Genomic DNA, 8,054 nt, shown 5'->3' with positions numbered 1-8,054 from the left:
CCACGTTTACCGGCCTCAGTAGTTCGTGTGTACGCACTACCGAGGCCTCGTTCCGCGTTTATTGCCTCCGCCATGGGTTGTCGTGTAAGTGTCCAAAGATTCTGCGGAAGGCTGACCGTCGGCCAAATCCCCGGGCTGTCACCCCAGACGCCAGACAGGCTTCCACTCGTTCACGCGCTTCCAGGATCAGTGCCCAGCGCTCTGCACATGTCAGACGATAACTAGAATTCACTAGCGAGTCTTCTAGAGGTCGTGCTAGCACCCCACCGGGTTCTGGGTAGTCTGGTCGCTCGACTGCCGAAGGCTGAGTTGCGAGCCATTGTTCGTAGATTTCACATTCCCGCTGGAACAGCTCGCGGTCTCTGCAGCCTTCATAGGCCAGCACTTGCCAAACTTGGTACTTCTTGGAGTCCAGACGCACATAGCCGTCACCTCGCGGCAAATCCCCATCTGGTATCCACTTCGCAATCGAGTCGTGTGCTGGTTGGTACAACGTTTCGTCAGACACATTGGTCAGCCGAATACTTTGAGGCCTTCCATGTCGGAACCTCGCCACTGACGGGATGAACTTGTCCGTTCGACGAGCCCACAGTACGTGTTCTTCCAGACCGACTTGACGCTTCGCTAGTCGATATTCTCGCCACTCGTGCGCTTGAATGTCCAACCGCTCGGGTGGCCCGGCGTTAACATGGGAGCCGTATTCTTCGCTGTCGATCATGTTCTTGGTCTTTATCAGCGGGATTTGGACTTCGTGCGGTAATTGCGCCGCGCCGTGGAACAGGTCCAACCGGATCCCAGCTGGGATCATAAAGTCGGTCCCGAGTACCACGTCGACGCCTGCACTATGCAGATCCATCGAAACTCAGGACGTACAGATCCTCATCCACCTGTACCGTCGGGATCGGGATCTGGATCTGGCGTTTGAGCTCTTTCTTAGGAGCGACCCTAGTCATTGCTTCGTCCATCTTGGCTCGAAGTGTGATGCTTGCGGCCAAAACTCCCAGGATCTCGTCTTCCCCTTTCGAACATTTCACAGTCTCCAGTGTCCAAGGCGAGAGTAAAGCTGCCCACTGTCCCAAACGTCCTTGTAACCCGGCCGACTTGAACAGCCAGGCTAGCGTAGAGTGTCGAGTCAGGATCCGGATGGATCTTCCCACCAGCAGGTTATAATTGAGATCCAACACGCGCAGGAGCGCGAGTATCTCTTTCTCCACCGCTCCGTAGTCCAGTTCATTCGGCTTCAGTGTCCGGCTGACGAAGGTGACTGGATGACAGATCCCCTCATGTTCTTGTACCAGAGCTGCTGAGACTGCCCAGTCGCTGGCATAAACTATTACCGTAGGTTGACGTTCTGGATCGAAATGACGGAGGATAGGCGTGGTCGCGATCCTGTTCCTCAGTTCCACGAATGCGTGTTGAGCTCAGATCCACCGAGATTCTGCCTTTTCCATGCTTTCCTCCGTCGTCTCTATCCTGATTGAACCCTCTTTCTTTTGGTCCCGGGGTGGATCCAGCTCCTGTTTTAGGTCCTCTTCTGGCGTCGTGTTACTTGGATCCCTTCGTGGATCTGACATCTCCAGGGCTAGAGCTTGTTGGATTTTGATCCGGACAGCTGGAGTGGTCATCGCGGCGAAATCTACCTCTCTCAATTCATATAGTACCGCAGCAAACAGCGCGTAATCCTCGATGAACCGACTGTAGTAATTCAACTGCCCAAGAAGGATTGCATCGTCCGTAATGACTGTGGGAAGGACAAGTCGGCTAACGAAGACAGGTCCTTAGGATTCGCCTCCAATCCCTCCTTGGAGACTCGATGGCCTAAGTAATCCACCTTGCGCATCCCCCAATAGCTCTTCACCACGCTGATAGAGATATTTCACTTAGTACACGCCTCCAGTAGGGATGCCACTCTCTCGCACAACTGATCCCACGATTCCGCCGGGATTAGAATGTCGTTGATATAGGATCTGCGTCCTAACACAGACGGGTGTGGTGTTGAAAATCCCACGTGAACTCTAGCTACAGATGTAGTTAGGATGTTCCCACAACAATACGTCTACTAGGATAGTAAACGATCGTTCGGGCGGACCTGAAGACCCCAGTTCTGCCCTTGCACCGGGACAAACTGGACCTTGTAAACTACTTATATAGGCCAACCAGTAAAATAAGAACACGCTACTAGCACGAGCAAAGCTAGCAGGTGTTTTGAATCCTCGTGGTCCCAACAGCGGAAGGGTACCAGGCACGGGTAAGCCTTTTACGAGATCACCGAGTGGTCAACACTCGGCTGGAAGAAATAAAAGGGAGGCAATTCAAGCACTCCCAGTCGTGCAAATAGGCAACAATAAGCCGTCACGTAAAATCTCCCGATAATAATTGGCCAATACACAAAGTCTCTTGGCCTTGCCGGATGAACCCTCGCTACAGAGCTTCGAGTTCACCGACAGGCATAACACACTCAAACAAGCTTGACCTGACGCTTACCTTGAAGCCGGACGTCGCTCTGTGTGCTTGAGTGGAAATTCTGTTCTGTATTTAAGCTTACCCTTTCGGGTCTATTCCTAATAAGAAGTCCTAATCAAGTATACAAATATCAAGTGAACAATGATCCGTTATGGATCTTCTTGCATGCCAAGCGTCGTCTGCACTGTCGCATGAGCATCTTTAACGGTCCGCGCCCTGTCCCAGACGGTGAACGGGTCTTCCAAAGGTCGCTGAGTTATCCGCGAACTCATCCCAACCGCCACTGAGGGTTCGTACCGTAGATGGTCCGCTGAATGCGAATCCGGCCAGTCCATTATTAATAATAAGGACAGCCTGGATTCAGTGACATAGGGCCGTATCCGATACTTGTTGAAAACTCGGAGGTGACGCCATCGAGTCCCTGGCACATTGGCGTCTCCGTACATCACCTGACCGAGGGTTCGTCGCTTGAACATCTTGGGCGGTGTCACGTCTTTGTCGACGGGTGATAATCCGCAACTACGGAGAAATCACTACACCACAACTGCCCCTGTCGCAATGGAAGCCACGGTACTGGTGCCCGTTGTGACATTTCTTCATTCTCCAATTCACCATCTCGCCACCGTATGTCCAAGCGCCTGAATCGAGTCGTGTCCGACGCATTTCAGCGTCTCAAGCCCCGTAGACGTCGCGAACGTGAACAGCTGGAGGCACGTCAGCTCATCCTTCTCTTGAATCATCGGTTCCTTGCTCATCACCTCGCATTACTCGACTTGTTTCTCAGGAGGGCAAGACCGAGGGCTCGAACGCCCAGCATTCCCCCCGACAGCAGCGTCATCAACCGGTCCTCCGGCGCCTGCTGCCCCGGACTCTTCACTCCCTGCGGTAGCTCCTGCAGCACTCCCCGTCGTCGCTGAGTCCGCGGAGATGGCTCCTGCTGCTCCTCCTGTTGAAGCTGGTACCGACGATTCGCAGGGTCCGGCTTCAGCTCCAGCTGCCGAGGCTCCGGTTCCTGATGAAGAGGAGAAGGAGAGTGGTGACTCGACTTCGTTGACACTCTTGGTCACCGCGGCCAGGCACTTGGAATCGATTTGAATCCTCGCTGCACGTTCCACGACGTTCTCCAGCATCTCAGCTAACTGTTGAGATGTCCCGCGTGACTTCGTTTTCAGTGGTTGCTCTCCGGTCGGCATTCATGTTTTCTTATTCTTAATTCACTTCCACAGCGTAATCATGTTCATGTTGTTCTTCAAATGCATATACAATTTGTTGTTGCAGTAACGTTTTTCGTCTTTTACCACAGGCTGCATCGCCCTGTGGACAGTTCACACGTGATCCAGTCACGCTAGTCTTCGTCCGCCACTTACGCCATCTGCAGCCGATTCTCGCTCTTCTTGGCTCGCAAATAGTCGTACAGCAGACCTCCACATGACAAGTTGGATGCTTATTCTCTCCATAACCAACCCACTTGACTTTGAACTCGCGTACAGCACGCTCCGTGCTCGTCGTTAGTGGTGTTCTGTCGTCGAGGATGGCCTCAATTTCATATTCACCGGCAACTTGATCTGGTTCCCAGCTGTCTTCAGGCAGTAGTTCCTCATCGAAGTCGAGTCTTGCTTCATTAGTCGCGTCAAGTACCAACTGAGTGTTCGGTCGACTGTTGAATTCGTTGACAGCCTTAAGTCTTGACACATGCACTACTGAGTAAAAGCGATACCCACTTCGGTCAGGCAGTTTCAGCTCGTACGCAAACTCTTCCACCTTGCGCTTGATCCGAAAAGGTCCATGCCATTGGTGAGCTAATTTCTTCGTCAAGCCCGGTTTGACGCGTTCCATGTACAACCACGCCCGGCTCCCAATCTCAAAAAGAGATCTCGGTGGAGCTCTTGCAGGATCTTCCATCTCTTCCGAAGCTTCTGGAGGGTTCGCCGAGTGTTCGTTTCCACTTGGTTGAGGTACAGCAGCTTTTTCCAGTCGACTCAGGGCCTCATTATGCTTTTTAGCCCTTCGCTCCTTTTCTACAGCCTGATAATCTTTGGCCATAGTGAGGGCGACCTCATGTTGTCGATTGATCTCGCGCCGCCACGCCAGTGCGTCAGACTGCTTGCCGAGTCCTCGTTTGAGTGATGACGACATTGCCCGCAACGTCGACTGCGCATCCCAACCATGAACGAGGTAGAACGGCGTTTCCTTCCTCGTAGTGTCTTGAGAAGTATTAATAGCAAATACCAGCTTCTCCGCGATTTCGTCCCAATCTTGCTGTAGAGGGTCTTTCGCGTACACCCGTACGGAACCCATCACCGACTTCACCGAGCGTTCCTGCTGTCGATTAGCCTGTGGCCGATAGCTCAAAGTCGCTCTTGATCTTGACTGCATCATCTCTGCGAACGCTTGGAACACCTCACTCATGAAGCGTGGGTCACAGTCGTGCCGTATTAATGATGGGGCTCCGAACCGTCGGTACACACATTCTTCTAACACTTGGGCAACACTCAGTGCAGTCGTATCTGACATAGCCTTGGCAATAACGAATCCCGTGAACGAGCACTGAAATAGGAGCAACGCCGTGTTGCCCCTGCGAGATTTCGGTAGTGGGATCACAAAATCCATCGAGACGATCTGGAAAGGTCGTTCGGCTAGTACGTTGCCAGGTAAGTATCCACGAAACTGTGGACGGCTTTTACTCGAGCTGCAATCTGGACAGGACTTCACGTGCTTCTCCACGTCTGCGTACAAGCCGATCCAATAATAATCGGACTTAACGCGGTGGAACGTTCTCACCACACCTTGATGTCCTCCTTCCAGGGAGTGGTGACAGTTTTGCAGGACCTCTTGAATCATCGTTGTTGGTACCACAAGCCGCAGCTTGGTCTCCTCTTGTCAACCGTGGTCGTACCGACGATTCAATCCAAGATAGTGAAGCACGCCGTCTTCTGATAACACGAACCGGTCAGCATACTTCCAGGCATCTCACGCTTCTTTGTAACTCATCTCTTGTGCTTGGCCCTGAAGCACCTTCTTGATGTTAAACGACTTCTGTTCCTCGTCTTGTGCCACTATTATCCGTCTGCGTCGCTACCGCTGTATCGCTACCGGGTCAACATCTTCCGCATCGGGAAATGCCGCTGGTACAGTCTTGTGAAGATGGTCTGGCAAATCTTCGCCGAATGAATCTTCGGTGGACGCCTCTCGTCGTTCTTCATGCTCTTCTTGAGCTTTTGAGACATCCTCCGAGTGTTCATCTGCAAACCTGACGCGTTTCTTGGCTTTCGTCTGTCGCCGAGTCATCACTGCTATATTACCATAATCGCACTTTGGTGAGCTGTAATCAACCACGAATTTTTCGAAAGTTTTCCACTTTGAAGACTCGCTGCCTGACAGTACATGTACTTGACGCTCTGCTCCTTGTGACGAAACATCTACCGAGTCTTCATCCGGCTCGCAGATCATTTCCTGGATGCGGTTCAGCGATGCCAATTCCGACTTGCGAGTTTCAGCCAAGATTACCCGACTGACCTTTGATTCCAGCGCTTCAGTGGCTAACGAATCCGCGGCCGCGTTGTATTCTCGTACAACGTGAAGATATTTAACGGATCGAAGCTTGGCCGTGAGTTCCTTGTGAGTATTCAGCAGCGCTAGCAAAGTTTCCTTCCTGCATCCGATCACCCCTAGTGATTGTTGAATCGCGAGCCTTGAGTCCCCAACGATGACTAAATCCTCGGCACCGTGCGCAATAGCAGCCTTGACACCGTTTATCATACCTGTATACTCTGCCTCATTCACCGTGGTAGCCGAGAGGTAAGCGTTTGCAGCAATCACTACCTTCCACTCAGGAAGGCTCCACAGCACCCATGAACAACTCCCGTAGCCACCGTACTTCTCTGTCTTCGCTGATCCGTCAAAAGACATGACGAATCCGCTGTAATTACGGGAAAGCCTGGCGTACAGCAACGCGGGGTCCATTCGAACAGTCGGGGAACCCTTGTTTGGAGGTGCCACCGGCGCGAGCGAGTCCTCCAGGTCAACAAAGCTCGTGATGCTTGACTGCAGTAGCTGCGCAAAGGTGACATCCTTCTCCTTCACGCGCTGCACCTTAAGGTGCCACTACGATAGCAGCACTGCGAACTGGACCGCGCGTCCGAAGAGAGACTTCGACTTATGCACCCACTCTAACGTCGAGAATCGTGTATAGACATGTAGCGTCTTTCCTGCCAGCTGGACGTAACAGATCTTCAACAGCAGAAGTAACGCCAAAACTTCCTTCTCAGCAGGATGGTAGTTCATCTCGGCCTCCTTGAGCACCCGACCGAGGAACCGTACGGGGTGTAACTTGCCTTCATGTTCTTGCATTAGCGTAGTGCTCAACGCCCATTTATTCGCAAAGAGCATGACGTGAACTTCTTTCGACCGATCGAAGTGCCTGAGGATGGGTGAATGTGAAACACTCGTCTTCAATTTTTTGAAGGAACGACGTGCCACAGAAAGGCCACCTTCAACGACAAAGTCTTCATCCTTGAGCTGGTACAGCGCCGCACCGTAGACCGCGAAGTCTTGAATGAAGCGACTGTAGTAATTAACCGCTCCAAGAAACGACTGCATGCCCTTCTTACTCGTTGGAAACGAAAGCTCGGTGATGGCCGCAAGCTTCTTGGGGTCAGCTCTGATACCTTCTGGCGAAATTTTATGCGACAGAAAGTCCACCTTGGGTTGGCAAAAGATGCTCTTGGTGAAGCTAATGCTGATCCGACACTGTGCAAATCTTGCCAGCAATCGGTCCAGCGTCGCCAGGCAGCTGTCGAAATCCTCGCCACCGAAGCAAATGTCATCCACAAACGACCGTCGACCAAATACAGGTACCAGCGATGATTCGTCTGGCTCCCCGTTCGTAAACATGTCAGCGATGGGGCTGTTGACGAGTTGTAGTACAGGGTCGGTCTCTACCGGTGCTTCGCGGTCTGCCGCGAACTTCGTTTGAAACGAATTCTCGGCGCTTGGCCCACGACGTTCCTTGGCCTGTTCTTCAGCTAAACGCATCCTCTCCGAGTATTCAAACCAACCTCCTTTAGGTTGAACGAACCCCCAGAGTGCGTTGTCAATCATACGCTGGTAGATCATCGGCGCGTTCTTTAACCCAAAGGGCATGCGTAACCACTCAAAATGTCCTAGTGCGCAGACGAACGCCGACACTTTACGCGCTCGTAAGGTCATCATGACCGCCCAGAAGCCGCTTGCTGCATCCAGCGAGCAGAACCATAGGTAGCGCTCGAGATCTGTTAACAGGTCGTCGACTAGCGGCATTGCATACTCCATGATCGCGGTGATAGCATTCACCATCTTGTAATCAATGCAGATCCGGATGTCCAGCCCGTTCTTTTTCATCACAATCACGATCGGCGATGCCCATGGACTGTCTGAAAAGACGATCAGTCCTGCACGCAATAAAGCGCGCAGCAGCTCGTACAGCTTGCCGAGAAATCGTAGCGGCACGCGCCGGGCACGCTGTTTAATTGGGGCGTGCCCCTGTGTGTCGATATCGCATACCGCCCCGTAGGCTGGCGGCGGCAGTGCGTTACCACTAGCAATCAGGATGT

The sequence above is a fragment of the Phytophthora infestans genome, genomic scaffold (assembly GCF_000142945.1).
Source record: "Phytophthora infestans T30-4 supercont1.71 genomic scaffold, whole genome shotgun sequence".
NCBI classification, from domain to species: Eukaryota; Oomycota; class Peronosporomycetes; order Peronosporales; family Peronosporaceae; genus Phytophthora; species Phytophthora infestans.
This window is presented reverse-complemented; position numbering follows the sequence as displayed.